This window comes from Lactuca saligna, chromosome 9 (assembly GCF_052625555.1).
Source record: "Lactuca saligna cultivar CGN05327 chromosome 9, ASM5262555v1, whole genome shotgun sequence".
In the NCBI taxonomy this organism is placed as follows: Eukaryota; Viridiplantae; Streptophyta; class Magnoliopsida; order Asterales; family Asteraceae; genus Lactuca; species Lactuca saligna.
In genome coordinates this window covers 38,471,989-38,494,710 of record NC_136425.1, presented here as the reverse complement: position 1 = coordinate 38,494,710, position 22,722 = coordinate 38,471,989, and the positions used below count along the sequence as shown (strand labels likewise).

At 36.2% G+C, this 22,722-nt stretch overlaps 2 long non-coding RNA genes across 4 annotated transcripts; both read left to right on the top strand.

The window, feature by feature from the left end:
* Positions 1–7,786: 7,786 nt before the first annotated feature.
* Positions 7,787–9,172, top strand: LOC145018446 (uncharacterized). Of its 2 annotated transcripts, none has more exons than XR_013667018.1 (3): positions 7,787–7,961; positions 8,317–8,385; positions 8,997–9,172. It is a non-coding gene; the product is annotated as an uncharacterized LOC145018446 (long non-coding RNA). The 2 variants fall into 2 exon arrangements; XR_013667017.1 differs by having other exon boundaries at positions 7,787–7,965.
* Positions 9,173–14,412: 5,240 nt separating this feature from the next.
* Positions 14,413–17,857, top strand: LOC145017549 (uncharacterized). 2 transcript variants are annotated; one of them, XR_013666565.1, is made up of 4 exons: positions 14,413–14,587; positions 14,943–15,011; positions 15,623–16,359; positions 17,118–17,857. It is a non-coding gene; the product is annotated as an uncharacterized LOC145017549 (long non-coding RNA). The 2 variants fall into 2 exon arrangements; XR_013666564.1 differs by having other exon boundaries at positions 14,413–14,591.
* Positions 17,858–22,722: the final 4,865 nt, after the last annotated feature.

Genomic DNA, 22,722 nt, shown 5'->3' with positions numbered 1-22,722 from the left:
TAATGGTCTTGAAAAGTTTCAAGAACAAATCAAGAATAAACCTTATAGATCATCACTAGCACACGACTTGAGGTTTACAACCTGTCGTACTGACATTATCTTGCTTATGTGTCATTCCAATTGAGTTAATTGCGTATATGAGTTCTATGAGTTCTCATTTGAATGCATACTAGAGCCTTAGTCGATGGAAAGTACATTGATATGTAAGGACAAGTTACTAAACTACTTGGAAGACATGGTGGGCACTCGTGTTACCATAGGGCAATAAATCAAGATTAAGAAAGTTCAGTCCATATGAGTTTGGATTTGTCGCAAACCTTGATTTTGGCAAATTCACATGGATAGGAACTCATACACCATAAAATCTAAGTGTCATAAGATTCCCTCCTTCATGAAAATGACTGTGAGGAAATACTTTCACTAAGAGAGGTTTTAAGAAGATAGCAATTGTGAAAATTGTATTCTCACATTCGATTATGGTTACGGCATCCCTTTCCATCGTTCGAATTGTGAGATTTGGCAATTAGTTTGAACATTTGGAACTTAGTAACATAAATTCTAAATTGCTTAAACACACATATGAGCTATCTAAGGTGAAGGTGTATAAGTTTAAGAAGCTTAGATAAAGGCTTATCGAAGCATCTGGTATTAGAAATATGAATTTCAGAAATTCAATAGGCTTTGTTTTCTGGAAGTTCATTTGTTTTCTAAATACATGTCAAAGCTAGTGGGAGCATAAGTGTTATGATTATTATGACAAGTATTGCAAGTTAGCAATATTAATTATAAAAAAAAAACAAAGATTCAATTTGCAAAGTTGCAAAGTTGTTTTGATATAATTAAGGGAGAGAATATTATACTTCGTTTCAAAATCTGAAGCTTAGATTGAGAAATTTTAATATTTTCAGTCAAAGGATACATTGTGTGTTCTTAAAATTCGATTATGATTACGGCATCCCTCTTCATAGTTCGAATTATGAGAACATGACACATAAAATATTATGGCAAAAGATTGGTAAAGTATCATATCTTTATGTGAGACATTATGCATCGTGTCCCATACATTACGGCATCCCTCTTCATAGTTCGAATTGTGAGAACATGACACATAAAATATTATGGCAAAAGATTGGTAAAGTATCATATCTTTATGTGAGACATTATGCATCGTGTCCCATACACTTCGGGTATAGGATCGATTGCAAATGCTATAATAATTTACCATTCTAAAATTTTTCAAATGTCTAGCGCATTAAGAGGGAAAAAGGACTAGAATGGGTTTTTGACTAAAATTATTAAACAACTATCAAAGGACGATCCAAAGTTCGCTGAGGATTGATCGCTTGTGAGTAGTTGGAAGTATGATATTGGATGGACCATATCGACATTATTATGAATAGATAAGATTCTATTAAGAATGAGTTGTCATATGGCAAATGTGGAAATGTTTCCATATTAGGAGTTGGATATTGAGGATCTATGTCTAGATTAGAAACTTTTATGCAAGAAGGATGTTCAAAGGAATGTACTTTGAATGTGAGACTTCACGTCTATGGAATTGTCTTGTAACAACTTCTAAGAAAGTACTTTGTAATTTCATTAGCCAAGTCTTGGTGACTTTTGTGCTATGACTTTACGAAAGGATCGTTGCGTAAAATGTTAGAATCTAGCATATTCTAATAGTAGCAAAGAACCTTGTGTTCTTACACTAATGATAAGGATTGGGAATTGTGAAATTAGCATCATTAAAAAAAAAGGTTTTTCAATTGATCTATTTCACAAAGTAAGGACCATAGGAAACATAGTGTGCATGCTTTATGCATGGGATAACTATTGTTGTAATTCGAGTAATAAGTTGATTTTCTGAAACAGTAAACGATAATAATGAGTAATCAATATGGTGGTTAAATAGAAGTGTTTTATTTACTCTCACAAGTTTGAGGCCATATAGGATTAAGTATTATTGTTATGTTTCGATTTGCATGTTTTGACTTCCAAAATAACTAGGTTATTCAAACATCCACAGTCGGTCATATGTTGGGAGTAGGTATGAATAAAGACTGTCATGAATATGTCTGTAGATTGTCTGAAGTGTTTAGACATGGCATAAGTTTGCTGCAGAGTTCATGAGTGCCTTGATAAGATTAGAGTATTGGATTAAACCCACGCTCACTTGGATCACTTCATGGATTTATCACGAGTGATTAGTGAGACGATAATATTGTATATTCTTGAAACCGAGACATGTGAGTTATTATTTGTTGGTCGGTTGCACATTGATAATAAGTAAACGCACCAGTAACTTGGTGTTATAAAACTTATTGTTGTGTGTGATTCGATCAGTAAATGCAAGCGAGCATTTGAGTCAAAGTTTATCCATTCCTTTTACCCAAAGTGGGATAAAAGCGATATCATTGGGCCTCTCGATGATTTAGTGATGACACCTAAGCGCTTGGCCAAGCCGGGACTAAGTTGATGTGTTCAACTGTAGTCTGTTGTCAGTCGTCATAAATCGGAAGTCGGGAAATAGTATAGAGAGAATGATTGAAATTCATGTCTTATGTCTATACGATATCTTGAGAATGGAGGAATATATGATCCCTTATCTAGAGGACACGCTATCTGATAAGATCAGAGTTGACAACGGCTTTTGAAAGCTACGATTGCTGATCAGGTTCTGAAGTCATACGGAAAATAGTTATTAGACTTATCCAAGTGGGAGACTGTTGGATTAGTGTCTAAGTCCATAACTATTTTGGTATGTACTTGACCCGATTATGAGCATGGTCCTTTTGGGTTGCCTTCACCATAGCAATATGTAGGATGATTTAAGGAGAGAAAGGTTTAAATATGATTTATTGATATATTATGAGAATAATATATTAAAGGAGAAATCATATTGTTTAATTAATATTAGTCAAGAATTAATTGATAATTAATTTTGTGGCTAAAAGAGATTAGTTAAACTTAGGGGACTGAAGTTGTAATTATAAGATAATTATAATTGGGCTATGGATCACCTAATAATATATAGGTTGGACGAATTCTATGGGAAGCCCATTAGAAATCGTCCAAGGGATATGTTTAAGGAGTCCATGGGCTGCTTAGGGCCTAAGCAGTCAGATTAGAGTTTCCTAGTTGTAAACCCTAATAGCCTACATGTATAAAAAGGGCCCCTATGCCCCAAAAACGTGGACAAGTCTTCCATTAGGGTTTCCAGCCGTTTTTGGGCAGCCTCTCTTCTTCTCCTCTTCATCCAAGTTGTATATGGTGTTTGTGACTCCATTAGAGGTGCAACACTTGAGGCACTAAGCTTTCTAAGGCCAATTCAAGCAAGGAATTGATTGTTATTGCTATATAACAATCAAAGGTAATTCTATAAACCCTAATTCAGTTTATAATATGTTAGATCTAAGTTTATTAGTCTTGGATTCAAAGCATGTACAATAGAGAAACCTAGATCCAAGCATTAGGGTTTGTATGAGCACATAGGATTGTTCTTATGCCTAAAACCCATCACAAACAACATTAACCACTAATTCAAGTTGGTATGCAAAGCAATATACATAAAAATCTGTGTCGTTCTCTTGTAATATCAAAGCTTTCAAACCATTGAATTCCCCTCGCATATTGCTAGCCCCATCATAACTTTGTCGTCTTATCAATTAAAAAATAAAAATATTATATATAATATAAGACATAAAGCGAATTAAATTAAATAGAAATAAAAAAAAGTAAAGAATAAGTTACCCGACTACAACTCAACTTGTTGCTATTAAGTATTTCATTTATTTCTTTTTTGAGTGTCAAAGAGGGTGAATCCTTCACGTGCACAATTCCTATGAATCTTTCTTTCACAAAGTTAAGACTATCAACATATCTCAAAACAATAGCCATTTGTTCTTTTCTCGAGACAGCACTAGATTCATCAACCAATAAAGCAAATACATATATACCAATTTCTTGGTGAATACTCAAAAGGACTTCTTGTGCAAAACATTGTACAAGTTCTGTTTTTAATTTTAAGGGAATAAGTTGATTGTTTTTAGGAGCATTTTCTAAAGTATTGTTGAAAGTATCTTCACTAGTCTCCTGAATGGCTTTTAACACTTCAATGTAAAGCCCTCTATTTTTCGAGTTAACCGACTCATCATGACCACAAAACGGTAAACTGATTTTCAATAAAAGTCTAACAACAATAATAGAAACACATAATTGATCTTTATATTTATGGTCCTCCGTTTCAATTAGCCTCCTAAAGACTACACTAATAGATTGTTTTTCTCTCAATAAAGATTCATATTTTTCTTTGGCTTTGTTGTGCAAACTATCAACACTACCCACATGAGTCCAAAATGCATCTTTTTTATTCCAAGTATCAAAACCTTGCGAAACAAATGTATCTCTCCCTCCTCTTTGATTCATGAGGTCTCCACACACATAACAATATAAACAATATGCTTTATTCTTTTTCACACTATATTTCAACCAATCAAAATTATCAAACCATGAAGGAATGAATCTTACAAATCTATCACCTATTTTCTTTTTTTGGAAACTTATGTAACCTTATTTGACAAGGTCCTTGAAGCAAATACGCTCTTCTTACATCATCTCTTACATTTGATTTGTAACTTGTAATCTTTGGCCTATCTGTCGGGTCCTTTGGAAGATCTTTCAAATCAACATTATCATTAGGTTCATTAGAGCATGGTGTTTGTGGAGTTATAGTAGAAACCGGATGGGTTTATTGATTGGTGATTGGTGTTTGTGGGGTTGCATTAAAATTAGAAACGGAAGGGATTGATTGATTTTTGATTGGTGTTTGGGAAAATCCTTCACCACTTTCATTAGGATTAGGTCTTGGTCTTTTGGTAAAAAAACCACTTACTTTAACCTATAAAACATAACAATTTAACCTAATCAAAAAAGAACTTCAATAAAACATAGAATTTTCACCTAATACCTAATCAAACAATAACATGTAAACCTAAAACAAAGCAATTTTAACAAATCAAACAATCAATTCAATAAAAAGCATAAAAATTGCAACTAATCAAATAATAATTTCTCTAATAACATAGCAATTTTACCAAATCACCCAAATATCCAATAACTTCAATAAAAACATAGAAATTACAACTAATTGGAATTTTGAAAACCATAGCAATTTCGAATTTTGCTTAGCAATTACAACTATAAATTCGAAAACCATAGAAAATTAGAAATACTTACTTGCTTCATTAGGGCTTGGACATTGGATTGGAGTTGTTTTTGCACTTGGAAATCGATTTTTGCACCTCAAGCCAGCAAGAAGCACCTTGTTTTTTGCATTTGGGAAGGGAAATTGTGGATTGTCGATCAAAATAGAAGAAGAACAAGAGAACAAGTCGTCGATGTGAGTCTAGGAGCGGACAGAAGGAAAGTACGAGGTCTCCTCGTTTTTTTTTTCTTTTGTGATTTAATGATTTGAGACTTAGATTCTTGGAGTATTGGACCTAATTGGACAATTGGACAATTGTTTTATTTGGACTATTTTCTCTTAATCTTTTTCCTTTGGGCTAATATTAGTTGAATTAAAATAGAAATGTGTTTGGGCCACTAATTATTTGGGCTTAATTGATCCAATGTGTTTACATTTTTTTTACGGAGTTGTTATCTTTTTTAGTTGTTGCCGGTTTTTTTTTGCGTAGTGGCACAAAAGGTTAAAAAAAATTGAAAATTTTCTACTGCGTGCGGGAAAAACAGGTGTTGTCGGTGCAACACCGTGCCCCGCATCAAAACCGCCCTTGCCACCTCTAATTTATATGACACATGTGAAACGTTAGAAAATCAGAGGAGTTCTAACCGTAGGTAAATCAGATTATATATATTACGAAGGATAAAACAAAAGTAAAGAAAATAAAATGGATGAAATTGATATTTTTTAAAGTTTAAGTACAAGGGTGACTATAATATTTTAGAAAGTATAAAGGTTGGAAATGTCATTTTATAAAGTGTTAGGATGATAGCAAACTTAGTAGGAGGACTTAAATTGCAAAAAGTTAAAAATTATAGGCGTCGGTGATTAAAGTAAAGAGAATGGGCAACTATAAACAAAGAGTAAAAATGAAATGGGTGAAATGAAATATAAGGGAAATATAAGGGAAAAAAATAAAAAATATGACCAACGGACATTCCTTTTTAGAAGATATACAATATAAGGAGCTCATATATCCACGGACATTTTTGATATTTCCATATATTTTTTAAGTAAATGATAATTATGACCCTGCTTTATAAAAATAAAATGGATCCTTCTCTTTCTTGTCATGCCACTAAAAAAAAAACAATTGCCCAAAATATAACTTAGGTTTACTTAAATCCAAGGTACCATCAAGATACACAGGAAGTAACGGGAAAAAATCTAAACACGAACCAGAAATTTGTCGGAGAAAAACCACGTTCGCCGGAGAAGGTCATCTGCAAAGCTGTTTTCAGTTTCAAAGCTCTTTCTAGATACAAAAAACACCATTACAGAACACATGTCAAAATAAGTTGCAGGTTCGCAAAATCAAGTTGTTAAAATCAAGCAAAAATGCAAAAAACACCATTACACAACACCATTAAAATCAAAATCATAAAGCTTATGGCAATTTATTTCTCTATGCATACTTTTGAAAAATGAATGATCCTTTTGCTCAATGCTATTTTGGAAGAACCGACTCTGAGTTTGACACACAAACTGATTTTCTTATTGGATTTTTTTTGGCTTCGTTAACTTTCTTGCCAGAAGTGGTTTTCACACACCCTGAGTTTGACTTTCTTTGGCTAAGGTTCGTGTGTTTCTTGAAGTGGTTTTCACAGGTTTTGTTAATAAATAATGTAACGCCTGGGTTTCAGGGCTAAGCATTTTTGTCAATGTAATAGTCTAGGTCAACTCTTGTAACTCTTTTTGAAGTAATAAAGATGAAATATTTGAGTATTATGTGAATTATATGTGTTTATTATTTAATTATAAATGTATAATTAATAAAGAATAAAAATGAGCGTCAAAATTAAAGTGTGAGATAATCCCGATATCTCTACATAAAGTTGTAGAATATGTCTCAAGGTTTCCGTTCATATAAGGAACGCCGAAATCCGAGTTATAACGAAGAAGTTATGACCCGTCGAAGTTTCACGACAGAACCGGCACGATACCGGGAAGCGTGAATAGTGAATTTACGATAGAGCGAGATTTAGCCTTAGCGATCTAAACGAAAGTCGTAGAATATGTTAAACTAAGAACATCGATAAAAAGAACGCCCAAATCTGACTTCGTATGAAGAAGTTATGAGATTTTAAACAGACCAATCCTGTCCCGGCTTGTTAAAAATATAACTTTAAAAATAAAGTCAAAATTAGCCGACGGAGTCTAAACGAAAGTTGTAGAGTACGTCTTCACCTACGCGTGGATATAAAGAACGTCAAAAACGGAGTTCGTATGAACGAGTTACAAATTATAATAGCATATTTACGTATTAAAATAAAGTATAAATCATGTATACGTACACATATATATACATATGTATATATCATTAGAAAGGTATCGACGATGCGGTCATTATAAGACTAATGTTGAATTCTTTCGACATTAGTTTAGTACAAATATCATTAAATCCATTTAAAATAGTATTATAGAGGGGTGTTTAGTTGTTTATATAACTAAAAGGTCATTAAGTAATTATGGAGGGTAGTTTTTGAAAATTCAATTAGTATAAATAAGAGCCTTGGGCTCTCATATTTCTTGCACCATTCTCTTGATTCAAGAGTCTTTCTCTCCTTATCCCCCGAGAATTTCGGTCCCTCGTGATTCGACTTCTCTTTCTGTAGCTTAGTATAGTAAGGTGAGCGCTGAAGCGCTGCACGAATCTTTCTTAGAAAGATTCAGCGACGAAGTTCTGCCCCTGCAGAGCCCGACTCCTAGCTAAAACCCCCTTGTAAGTAAGTTATGCTTACCTTATTTTAATATAGCTTATATTTAAAATTAGTATTGTTATTATGAACTTATAATAAATATTTGAGCTATTATTATAACTTATATAAGTGTCGTTATAATATTTTTTTTAACTACTCGCGGTACGGGGAATCTGGTTTAAAGGGCCGCATAGGGTTGTTGGATTTCAGAAGTGCTATATGCCAAAATGGTCCTGCCCTCCGGTGTTTTATGTCTGGCCCCTGTCTGTACATAGTGGTTGGAAAATATTGTTTAACGCTTATATAATAATAATAATACTAAGACTAATAGTTGGTCACGGTAAATATTAGACTAAAATTTAGCGATAATAATGCTAGGTTTCGTCGAAGGAAAATAGAATCGTTAGAAGCAAGCGCTGCCCGATTTTGGAATCATCACCTTAACAAGTGAGTGCATAGTTACTTTCAACTTACACATAGATATGAAGTATTTTATATAAATTACGTGCTATGTGTGCATATTATCTGAATACTTGCTATCTATGCTAGATGAACGTTGTTATACATGTTTTCAATGATTTAAACTGTATATGTATTTTATATCTACGAAAATGTTGGGGTAAAACATGGGTAGATGCAATAGGTGATGTGTGATAAAATGATGAGAGGCCTCGATGTTGATGTTGTTGATTCTGTCATCTAGCGGAGTATGGATGACGACCACGGACTCTTCTAGACAGTCCAGTGGAACACTAGCAGGCTCGCAACCTGTAGGTGTTTGTGAACGATGTGTTCGCCGGTGTACTCCATCCCCCACATGGTTGCCTTTAGGACATTTATTGCTGAGGAATCCCCTTAGCAGTAGTGTCCGTCCCGATGATGATCCTTAGGCTAGGTCCCTTATGATAGGTGTTTAGGGACGTAAAGTGAGGATAACGGGAACGGGTAATCGGGTTATTGTTGATCGATGAAATTAATAAACTTATTTATTGTGGGTTGAAAACCCTATGTGCTCACCAGGCTCCCAAGCCTGACCCACTCAGTTTTATGTATTACAGGTAGTGGCGCATGAGCATAGGTGTGATGTTTTGGACGAGGGATTACGGATATAGGCCTGTAGATATGAAATAATGTAGTAAGGCTTATATTGTACTGTTTATGCTTTTGATCTGTACGAACATGACATCCCGAGTCTTTTAATGAAATACATTTCTATGGAAATGCTTTTGATAAATCTTTATCAGATTTTTGTTTTGGGACAAATTCCGCAACACTTTCATTTAAAATGTAACTCTGATTTTTAAACAAAGCATAAACAAACCGGTCTTTTCTGGCCGTGATTTTGGGGATGTCACAGTTGGTATCAGAGCATTAGTTTAAGCGAACTAGGAATTTGTAGGATTTCTAGACTTAAACTTAGAATGCTAAGCGATGATTGTGAGGTGTGAGCACTAGCCTATTTTAGGAATTATGCCTAAAATGCTTTTATGTGCTAAATGCTTTGTGCATGATATGCTGTTATTTCTTCGGATCTATGGTCTATTGCCGACCGGATCTGGAAACCTTATGTGTTTAGGATTCTAAACGTACGACTACGATATTAGAACTAGCATGTAAATGTTTCGAGGAGGATTTAAACGTTTATCGTAAGTAAAGATTTCCCTATCTTAATATTCTCGTCTCAAACTTCGGCTTGGTGCCTATCGAACTCTCAAAGATAGAGAGGTTTGCTAATGGATTGTCAGCTGACTTTGGCCCAATGGTCAAAATGGCAACTACTTTGAAGACAACCGTTAGAGCAGCCAAGAATGTAGCGACCTAGTTAAGGGAGAAGGTCTGTAGAGATATGAGGTAGGAGAGAAAAGGATGTTAGATGGATCTTCAAGGTCCAGCAAGAGGAGTAAATTCTCTAAGTCTGGTTCGAGAGGAGGAGGAGTCGAAGCAAAATGGTGCGACAAATGCAAGAAGAAGCACCAAGGAAAGTGTGACGGAGGGGTCACTTGTTTCAAATGCGGAAAGCCTGGGCACTACGCCAATGAATGCACCCTCAACCAGAAATCCTGTTATGGGTGCAATGAAGAAGGGCACATTTTGAAAGATTGCCCGAAGAAGAAGGAGACAGGAAGACCCAACATACCACCGAAGCCGAAGGCGAGAGCCTTCCAGATGACGCTCGAGGCTGCAAAGGAGGCAGCAGACGTCGCTTCAGGTACCTTTCTTGTAAATGGTTTGCCTGCAAATATACTATTTGATTCCGGAGCCAACTACTCCTTTGTGTCGCATAAATTTGGTGGGAAATTAGCATTGCCTGTAGAAAAACTAGATAATGCCCTGATTGTAGAAGTTGCCAGTGGCAAATTCGTACCTGTTAGTAATCGTATTAGGAACATCGTCATTGACCTAAACGGAAACGAATTCCACGAAGAGCTATTACCCATAGAGTTAAACGGTTTCGACATCGTTTTGGGTATGGATTGGCTTAGCGCCAACGATGCTGAGATTCAATGCTGAAAGAAGATAGTAAAGGTAAACCCACCCGGAAAAGAATCATTTATGGTGTATGGGGACAAACACAGAGTGAATTCTGGAATCATCTCCCTGATGAAAGCCAGGAAATGTTTGTCCAAAGGATGTGCATCATACTTGGCATTCGTAATCGATGCCAAGAAGGAGAAGAAAGAGGTGCATAATATACCGGTTGTGTGTGATTATCCGGAAGTCTTTCCCGAAGATCTTCCCGGATTACCACCTGATAGGCAAGTGGAGTTTCGTATAGACTTGTTACCAGGAACAACACTGATAGCAAAGGCACCTTACCGATTAGCACCGACGGAGATGAAGGAGCTCATGACGCAACTTCAGGAGCTGTTGGACAACGGTTTTATTCGACCTAGTTCATCACCCTGGGGAGCTCCGGTGTTATTCGTGAAGAAGAAAGACGGAAGTATGAGAATGTGTATAGACTACCGAGAGCTGAATAAGGCAACGGTGAAGAACAAGTATCCATTGCCGAGGATTGATGACCTATTCGATCAGCTGCAAGGTTCGAGCTACTTCTCAAAGATCGATCTTAGGTCAGGATATCATTAGCTAAAGGTGAGAAAGCAGGATATTGAGAAGACTGCATTCAGAACGAGATATGGACACTACGAGTTCTTGGTTATGCCATTCGGGCTAACCAATGCTCCCGCAACATTCATGGATTTGATGAATAGGGTTTGTAAACCATTCCTCGATAAATCCGTGATAGTGTTCATCGACGACATTCTCATCTACTCAAAAAGCCAAGAGGAGCATGGAAAGCATCTACGGGAAGTATTAGAAGTGTTGAAGAAGGAGAAGCTTTTTGCAAAGTTCTCCAAATGCGACTTTTGGATACGGGAAGTCCAATTCTTGGGTCATGTTGTTAACCAGGAGGGAATAATGGTTGACCCCGCAAAGATCGAGGCTGTAATGAAGTGGGAACGTCCAAAGAGTCCCACGGAGATTCGAAGCTTTCTAGGATTAGCCGGATATTATCGACGATTTATCCAAGGCTTTTCTTCGATAGCTACTCCATTAACAGCTTTGACTCATAAAGGAGCTACGTATACGTGGAGTGAGAAACATGATGAGGCATTTGAGAAGCTAAAGAAGAAGTTATGTGAAGCACCGATACTTTCTCTACCCGATGGAGTCGAAGATTTCGCGGTTTATAGTGATGCTTCTGGAGTCGGGTTGGGTTGTGTTCTGACCCAAAGAGAAAAGGTGATAGCATACGCATCTCGACAATTGAAAGAGCACGAAAAGAACTACCCCACTCATGATCTGGAGTTGGCAGCGGTAGTTTTTGCCTTAAAGATATGGAGGCATTACCTCTACGGCACGAAGTGCAAGCTCTTCACTGATCATAAGAGTCTCCAGTACCTCTTTAATCAGAAGGAGTTGAACATGAGGCAACGACGTTGGCTAGAACTTCTCAAGGACTACGACTGTGAGATACTTTACCACCCAGGTAAAGCAAATATTGTTGCTGATGCTCTCAGTCGGAAAGTCAATCTTGAAAGGAAAAGGCCAAGAGCGTTAAGAATTGAAGTCGTCTCGACGATTGTGGAAAGCATCAGGAAAGCTCAAGAAGAAGCTTTAGAGAAAAATGACCGAAAGGAAGAACGTTTGGGAAGAACGTTAGTGTTCGGTACAAACAGTTGTGGACTGAAGGTATTCCAAGATCGAATTTGGGTACCTAAGACGGGAGGAATAAGAGATCTTCTGATGGAAGAAGCGCATAATACCATGTACTCAATTCATCCCGGTAGCACTAAAATGTATAAGGACCTAAAACCCTACTACTGGTGGCCGACGATGAAGCTCGATGTTGCGAAGTATGTGGCCGAGTGCGTAACATGTGCGAGGGTTAAGGCACAACATCAGAAACCGTATGGGAGTTTAGAACCCTTACCTGTACCCATGGGTAAATGGGAAGACATCACCATGGATTTTGTGACTAAACTGCCCAGGACGAAGAACGGTCACGACATGATTTGGGTAGTCGTGGATCGTTTCACCAAGAGTGCACACTTCATAGCAGCCAACGAGAAGTGGTCTATGGATAAGCTCGCAAATGCTTACGTGAAGGAAATTGTAAGACTTCACGGTGTCCCTCTTACGATTGTATCAGATCGTGATAGTCGTTTCACGTCAAGGTTTTGGAGGAGTCTACAAGAGGAGTTAGGTACAAAGTTGTGTTTGAGTACTGCTTACCATCCGCAAACTGATGGTCAGAGCGAAAGAACGATTCAGACGCTGGAAGATATGTTGAGAGCATGTACCCTCGAATTCCAAGGGAATTGGGACGAGCACTTACCTCTGGTAGAATTTTCCTACAACAATAGTTTTCACTCGAGCATCAAGATGGCTCCTTATCAAGCCTTGTATGGGCAGAAGTGTCGTACGCCGTCTTGTTGGCTTGAAGCCGGAGAGAAGCAGTTTATGGGCCCCGAGATAGTCCATGAGACTGCTGAGAAGTTGAAGGTGATTAGGGAAAGGATGTTAGCAGCCCAGGATCGTCAGAAGAGCTATGCTGACAAGAAAAGACGACCGATAACTTTCGAAGTTGGGGATTCCGTTTTGCTTAAAGTCTCACCGTGGAAGGGACTTATACGATTTGGGAAACGAGGAAAGTTGAGTCCAAGGTTTATTGGACCGTTCAAAGTTCTTCAGAAGATAGGGAACCAAGCTTACAAGCTAGAATTGCCCGAAGAACTCAATGGTATTCATAACACCTTCCATGTGTGTTATTTGAGGAAATTCACGGGAGATGTTCCCGACATAATTCCAATCTCAGAGTTATGGATGGATGAAAATAAAAGGTTGATCGAAGAGCCTGAGGCAATTGTTGACCGTAAGACTAAGAAGTTACGACGCAAGATGGTCGACTAGGTGCTAGTCCAATGGAAACATACTAATGGGCCGAATCTCACTTGGGAAACAGAGGATGACATGATGAGTCGCTATCCACATCTGTTTGCTGATGCATGATTCCGGGACGGAATCATCCTAAGGGGGAGAGAATTGTAACGCCCGGGTTTCAGGGCTAAGCATTTTTGTCAATGTAATAGTCTAGGTCAACTCTTGTAACTCTTTTTGAAGTAATAAAGATGAAATATTTGAGTATTATGTGAATTATATGTGTTTATTATTTAATTATAAATGTATAATTAATAAAGAATAAAAATGAGCGTCAAAATTAAAGTGTGAGATAATCCCGATATCTCTACATAAAGTTGTAGAATATGTCTCAAGGTTTCCGTGCATATAAGGAACGCCGAAATCCGAGTTATAACGAAGAAGTTATGACCCGTCGAAGTTTCACGACAGAACCGGCACGATACCGGGAAGCGTGAATAGTGAATTTACGATAGAGCGAGATTTAGCCTTAGCGATCTAAACGAAAGTCGTAGAATATGTTAAACTAAGAACATCGATAAAAAGAACGCCCAAATCTGACTTCGTATGAAGAAGTTATGAGATTTTAAACAGACCAATCCTGTCCTGGCTTGTTAAAAATATAACTTTAAAAATAAAGTCAAAATTAGCCGACGGAGTCTAAACGAAAGTTGTAGAGTACGTCTTCACCTACGCGTGGATATAAAGAACGTCAAAAACGGAGTTCGTATGAACGAGTTACAAATTATAATAGCATATTTACGTATTAAAATAAAGTATAAATCATGTATACGTACACATATATATACATATGTATATATCATTAGAAAGGTATCGACGATGCGGTCATTATAAGACTAATGTTGAATTCTTTCGACATTAGTTTAGTACAAATATCATTAAATCCATTTAAAATAGTATTATAGAGGGGTGTTTAGTTGTTTATATAACTAAAAGGTCATTAAGTAATTATGGAGGGTAGTTTTTGAAAATTCAATTAGTATAAATAAGAGCCTTGGGCTCTCATATTTCTTGCACCATTCTCTTGATTCAAGAGTCTTTCTCTCCTTATCCCCCGAGAATTTCGGTCCCTCGTGATTCGACTTCTCTTTCTGTAGCTTAGTATAGTAAGGTGAGCGCTGAAGCGCTGCACGAATCTTTCTTAGAAAGATTCAGCGACGAAGTTCTGCCCCTGCAGAGCCCGACTCCTAGCTAAAACCCCCTTGTAAGTAAGTTATGCTTACCTTATTTTAATATAGCTTATATTTAAAATTAGTATTGTTATTATGAACTTATAATAAATATTTGAGCTATTATTATAACTTATATAAGTGTCGTTATAATATTTTTTTTAACTACTCGCGGTACGGGGAATCTGGTTTAAAGGGCCGCATAGGGTTGTTGGATTTCAGAAGTGCTATATGCCAAAATGGTCCTGCCCTCCGGTGTTTTATGTCTGGCCCCTGTCTGTACATAGTGGTTGGAAAATATTGTTTAACGCTTATATAATAATAATAATACTAAGACTAATAGTTGGTCATGGTAAATATTAGACTAAAATTTAGCGATAATAATGCTAGGTTTCGTCGAAGGAAAATAGAATCGTTAGAAGCAAGCGCTGCCCGATTTTGGAATCATCACCTTAACAAGTGAGTGCATAGTTACTTTCAACTTACACATAGATATGAAGTATTTTATATAAATTACGTGCTATGTGTGCATATTATCTGAATACTTGCTATCTATGCTAGATGAACGTTGTTATACATGTTTTCAATGATTTAAACTGTATATGTATTTTATATCTACGAAAATGTTGGGGTAAAACATGGGTAGATGCAATAGGTGATGTGTGATAAAATGATGAGAGGCCTCGATGTTGATGTTGTTGATTCTGTCATCTAGCGGAGTATGGATGACGACCACGGACTCTTCTAGACAGTCCAGTGGAACACTAGCAGGCTCGCAACCTGTAGGTGTTTGTGAACGATGTGTTCGCCGGTGTACTCCATCCCCCACATGGTTGCCTTTAGGACATTTATTGCTGAGGAATCCCCTTAGCAGTAGTGTCCGTCCCGATGATGATCCTTAGGCTAGGTCCCTTATGATAGGTGTTTAGGGACGTAAAGTGAGGATAACGGGAACGGGTAATCGGGTTATTGTTGATCGATGAAATTAATAAACTTATTTATTGTGGGTTGAAAACCCTATGTGCTCACCAGGCTCCCAAGCCTGACCCACTCAGTTTTATGTATTACAGGTAGTGGCGCATGAGCATAGGTGTGATGTTTTGGACGAGGGATTACGGATATAGGCCTGTAGATATGAAATAATGTAGTAAGGCTTATATTGTACTGTTTATGCTTTTGATCTGTACGAACATGACATCCCGAGTCTTTTAATGAAATACATTTCTATGGAAATGCTTTTGATAAATCTTTATCAGATTTTTGTTTTGGGACAAATTCCGCAACACTTTCATTTAAAATGTAACTCTGATTTTTAAACAAAGCATAAACAAACCGGTCTTTTCTGGCCGTGATTTTGGGGATGTCACAAATAATAACATGGGAGTTTAAGCTCTATCTCAGGTCACAAATGAAACATACACAATGAATCACTTAACTTTTACTATGATGATTGCATCGCCAAAGAAGCACCACCGTGTTTAATCAGAACATGTTGTTGATGAGTGAAGAAGGGTTTAGAGATACAACAGCATAGAGGTTCATTCAAGGGCCTGAACTACAAGCTCTTGATATAGGGGTTTCAAATCCTCGTGATTTCTTGTTTAGAACATATTGCAGACTGCATCAGGAGTAGGTTTAGGGAGACAATATCGTAGAGAGACAAAAGACAGTCGGGTTTGCATCGGGAAGAATATCGGAGAAGAAAAGGAAACCGGTGATTTGTGACGTATGAGGGAGCGCCGGAGCGGTGATGTGGGTTTTTGGTTTTATGGAGAGAGAGAGAGAGAGAGAGAGAGAGAGATTCACGGTATGTTAGTCTAGATTTGATTTTCTAATCCCTACTAAATGAAATGAAAGGGCATAATATACATTTACCTTTAAAAATAGAGTAAATTACACGAATGGTTCCTATGGTTTAGGGTAATTTGCGCGTTTGATCTCTAACTTTTTTTTAATTCGGAAGGTTCCTACTGTTTGTTTTTGTTAAACGCTTGGTCCCTATCTTACCTAAAAAAAACTATTTTGCCCTTGATTTTTTAAAATATTTAAATAAACACACCCCAACCCCAACCTCCCTCACCTTACGTTACATATCCCATAATTTTTTCCTATTTAAATATAGTCTTTTTAGGTAATACAAGGACCAATCATGTAACAAAAACAAATAGTAGGGACCAAGCGCGTAAGAAAAACAAACAGTAGGGGCTTTCCGAGTTAAAAAAATAAGTTAAGGACCAAACACATAAATTACACCAAACCATAGGGACCATAATTTACTTTTAAAATTACGTAAAGAAACCGTGGAAATACCGCCTCCCATAATATAATGATAATTTAAATAGCAAATGGTTGACCAAATAAAACATAAATGAGTAAAATGCGCAACTGAAACTTGGAGATAAATCTTATTTTGAGAAAGTAGCTCTAATTTGAATTTGGAATTTGAATCGGTTTCTATTTGTTATCAAGTATCTTTTTTATTGTGTTTTACTTGATGAAGGACTCTTTTATGGGATTCTCCTATATAATATAATAATGACATTGGTTTAGTTTTCAAATGCATAGCAATTCTTTGGCTACGATGGGCAACAACTACAACCACCGTCAAATAAATGAACTTCTCGGGCTGACTGAATCCAATGCAAACATCCTCGAAGATCTGATCAATCGTGTAGAACGTATGGAGGCGGAGTTGCAAAAGTTTCGACAAAATCAATATGAAGGGAGGGACTCTGAGTTTAAAAGGTTCTCTACACCACCACCACAATACTACAAGGAACAACCACCGCCGTACCACCAGCAACCTTCACCGCAACTAGATCAACTAACTGGTGCTTGTGAGACTTCTTCAGATGAGGAGTGCGAACGGGGTTTTTGCCTAGTAAAGAAACAAAATCAATATCTTTCAAAGGTAGATCTAATACCTCTTTTTAAGAAGAATCCTAATTTTGACGAATTTAATGAGTGGGCAAGGGATGTCGAAAGATTTTTTGAGTTTTATGAAATCCCGGAGGATGAACAGGTAGAAATCGTAGCCTATAGATTGGAAGAAGATGCTTTCTCATGGTGGCAACTAATCCAAAATCTGTGCAGGCGGTTCAATAAACAACCGATTAAAGAGTGGACACAAATGAAGAAGATGCTGATGGGTCGGTTTCTTTCTCCGTAAGGAAGGAGTAGCATTTGTTTTGAGTCTCGAGTTCTAATTTTGTTGATAAAAACGTTTGTTTTGGCGATTATTTTAAGAAAGCTTAGTCAAAATTTGCTATTTATTTGATTATGAAATACTTATGACCATTAATTCATGACAATGAAATAAAAATATGATTAGCACAATAGAACGAATAAATTATACGCGATATATATATATATATATATATATATATATATATATATATATATATATATATATATATATATATATATATATATATATATATATATAATTTGGTATAGCTGAATTTTAATGAGAGTTTAGTATCAAAAGTAGTCGTTTTACAAAATAATTATCAAAGACTGATTTTTCAAAATTATTTACTTAAGTATGGTAAATTAATACATATTAGTGGGGCCCACTTCTTTTACAAATAGAAAACTCTTCTATTTGCACGACACACCGACCTTTAAGACTAAACGGTGTTATATAACCAATAGTATTCGTCATATAGGATCATAGACATTAAACGGTGTTATATAACCAATAGTATTTGTCATATAGGATCACAGAGACATGTTTGTTATTTTTATCATTTTTGAAAAATGATAAGATGTTGTGTTTAAACAAATAATGTAAACGGTAAAAGAAGAGAGAATGGTGGAATCTCACTGATGGCTAAAACCGCCAGTAAACAAAAGTGTCGCAGACGGGTGTCACCGGCGGGAAAGCAGGTCACGTGGGTTTGCCAGTGGTAAAAAAGCTACGAGACCAAAATAATTATCAAAGTCTGTGTTTTCCTTATATAGTTTGTTATAGCCGAATCATAATTAGAGTTTTGTACCAAAATATAGTCGTTTATTATCAAAGTCTGTTTTTTCAAATTTATTTACATAAGTATGGTAAATTGGTAATACATATTAGTGGGGCCCACTTCTTTTACAAATAGAAAACTCTTCTATTTGCACGACACACCGACCTTTTAAGACTAAACGGTGTTATATAACCAATAGTATTCGTCATATAGGATCATAGAGACATTAAACTGTGTTATATAACCAATAGTATTTGTCATATAGGATCATAGAGACATGTTTGTTATTTTTATCATTTTTGAAAAATGATAAGATGTGGTGTTTAAACAAACAATGTAAACGGTAAAAGAAGAGAGAATGGTGGAATCTCACTGATGGCTAAAATCGCCGGTAAACAAAAGTGTCGCAGACGGGTGTCACCGGCGGGAAAGCAGGCCACGTGGGTTTGCCAGTGGTAAAAAAGCTACGAGACCAAAATAATTATCAAAGTCTGTGTTTTCCTTATATAGTTTGTTATAGCCGAATCATAATTAGAGTTTTGTACCAAAATGTAGTCGTTTATTATCAAAGTCTGTTTTTTCAAATTTATTTACATAAGTATGGTAAATTGTAATACATATTACTAGGGCCCGCTTATTTTATAAATAGAAGAAACTTTTATTCGCAGTAAAGACCATCCTTTTAAGACTAAACAGTGTCATATCATTAGTAGTATTTATCACATAGGATGATAGAGACATGCGTATGACATTTATCATTTTTTTAAAATGGATAAGATGTGATGTTTAGGTTTACCACTGGCAAAACGAAAAGAAGAAGATGGACAATTTAAATGGTAAAAGAAGAGAGAACGGTGGAATCTCACCGATGGCTAAAACCGCAGGTTAAAAAAGTGTCACGGGCCAGTGTTCACCGGCAGTAAAGCAGGCCACGTCAGTTTGCCGAGGATAAAAAAGCTACAATACCAAAATAATTATCAAAGTTTGTGTTTAACTTATATCGTTCGTTATAGTTGAATCATAATTAGAGTTTTGTAACAAAAAGGTAGTCGTTTTACAAAATAATTATCAAAGTCTGTGTTTTCAAATTTATTTACATAAGTATGGTAAATCGGTAATACATATTACTGGGGCTCACCTCTTTTATAAATACAAGACTTCTATTCGCTGTAGATACCATCCTTTGTTTTCTACTTTGCTCGTCGGAAAAATAAATAAACCACCAATTTGGTATATTTACAAAGTTATAGATAAATTAAGAGTTGATAAACGCATATATATAAATAAATAAATAATATTGGATGTTTTGAAAATTAATGTTGTGAACATTATTCAGCGAAGAGATCTCTGCAATCATTGTTAATGTATACGTTTATGTGTCATTCTAGCCCATTATTGTATGTAATGTATAGGCCCATCATAGTTTGTATTTTGAGTATATATTCTCGTATTGTAACCTCTTGTTAATCAAGAAAGTCTTTTGACATGTTATCAGACCATTTCCAAACTTTCCTAAAATCTTCCTTTTCTTCCCTCACTTTCCTTTCCCACTTCATCTTCTACCTCCGGCGGCTCCTAACCCTACCGACACCTTCTCTACAACCTCGTCATCAACAATGGTTACAATGGTTGGAGAGCATGACCTAATCCTCCATCACACAGTTTTTGTTGTCACCAATATTAAAGCACACATCCCTATTCTTCTTAATCTTGATCAACATAATTATGATACGCGGCGTGAGTTCTTTTCCACTCATTGTGAAGCCTATGATGCACTCGATCATATTGATGCAACATATGATGATCCAACCCCAAAATCTACCAAATCCAAGTGGAAGAAGGTAGATGCAGTGATTCGAACATGGATCTACATGGCCATGTCTCAAAATCTAGTCAACGCGGTTATCAAATCCAACGTTCTGGCGGGTCAAATACGGTTGAACATTGAAAAGCTTTTTAAGATGTGTTGATTAAGACGGTGTATTCCAATCTCAACCATGTATTACTTTCCATCTCAATTCCAATCCCAACCTATACCCCAGCCCAATTTTAACGCATTTGAAACATTGCAAGAAAATCAATTTCAGTCTCAACCCTGTATTAGTTCTGATTCAACAACCAAATCCGAAGATGTACCCGAGCATGGGGACCAAAAGAAGAAAAAAGGGAAGGTTGACAACCAAACTTGGAAACCGGATGAAGAGAATTTAGCGGAAGCAGAGGTTGACACATAAGAGGACCTTATCCTTTGAGACAACCAAGATGGAACAATTTTTTACGTAGTGGAAATTTTTTCTTAACCGGATGAAGAGAGGAACATACCACATGAAAGATCAAATATATTCAAAATGGTGACATACAATAGGGCTGACAATTCTCGACACGACACGCGACACGACCCGCGACACGACACGAAATAAATGGGTTTGGGTTGAGTTTTTCAACCCGCCAACCCGTTTATTAAACGGGTCATATATGGGTTTCTCAAAAAATAAACGGGTTGACCCGCCAACCCGTTTATATTCTTAATAAAAAAAATTATTATATTTTTAAATGTATTTATGTATCAAGTATTAATATTTAATAAGTATTATATAATATATACCATTTATTCATAGACCATTTGATTGTTTTGATATTATTACTCGTGGTGGATGGTCTAAAGTCATAAGTCGTAACCTATAAGACTAAGTCTGTAACATGTTTCTATGAATGTTTTTAATTTTCATTTGGATGTTTAAGACTTAAATATCTAAAATTTAGACCCACGAACCCAAATCTGACCCACGAACCCGCCAACTTGTGAACCCGTATAAATAAATGGGTTGGTGGGTCATATATGGGTTTAAGTTCCAAACCCGCCAACCCGTGACCCGCCAACCCATGACCTGTATATTTAAATGGGTCATGTTTGGGTTGGCATATTTTGACCCGCCAACCCGTGACACGCCAACCCGAACACGACACGATTGTCAGGCCTAACATACAAGCAAACTTCGAATGGATCGAATTCAATCGTGTCTGCGTTCGTTAACGCCGTGAAGCGGTCTTGGCCGAGCAGTACTAAGGATGCACAAATCCTAGCCAAATCTCAAGAAATGTATCACAAATCAAAGAAGGCATTAAAAAATATTGACTTTTGGAGTGTTGTGAAGGACAAAGAAAAATGTCTTAAACAATACACATCGGGAGATTTCACAGGTGGTTTGAAAGGAAGCAAAACATCTAAAAATTCTCATCGCCAAGCTTTTGATTCACAAGTTGGGATAGACCTCAACAATGACAACCCATATGAAATTACAAGGTCAAGCCATCCTATGGGAAGAGCTCGAGCGAAGAGAAAGCTAAAGGGTGTCGAAGGTTCATCAAGTCTTAATGAGGATAAGAGAGAGGGGCTCCTAGAGTTAAATGAACACATCCAAAAAGATGTTGCAAATTACGCACAACAAAAAGAAAAAAAAATCTCAAGTTTAAACTTTTCATGAAAGGCATTTCAAAATTACCCGAGAATCAACGTAAGTTGTGGAGAAAGTGAAGGCGGACATTATGAAGAAACATAATTTGGAATATTTGAAGGATTTATGTTTTACGTCTTGCTTTAAGCCATGTTTTTAGTCAAATTTTAAGTGAAGTTTTAATTCTAGTGTTAAGACAAGTATTAAATCTAGTATTAAGTCATGTTTCAAATGTCGTAACTTTCTGTTTTATTTTAATAAAATGTTTGTTTTTAGAAAATATGTAGTTTAAGTTTAAAAAACGAAAAAAAAAAAAAAAAACCTATCTTGACCCAACCACCAAAACGGCATGTGATATATGTTGTGTGTCAAAAATGATGCATTGTAGTAGAGTGTCAAACATGACATCACTACCTCCTTCTAACACCCTGTATTTACCATTTCATAGGATTCAATATAAAACATTGTTTATATAAATAGAAGTAAAGATATATTACTTTTTACCCCAATTAATCATCATAAACATGTAGGAAACATCGATATGATTTCCGTAGATATATAGAACGCATAAATCTAACTTCGTATGAAAAAAATTATGCTTCTTCGAAATTTTGCGATTAAACCGACACGGCTCAGCGTATCTTAAAAAGTGAAATTTAGATAGGTTGTTTATTATCCTAAGCATAAAACCGAGATAATGCATATAAAGATTGTCCAAATCTGACTTCAAGAGAGGAAGTTATGATT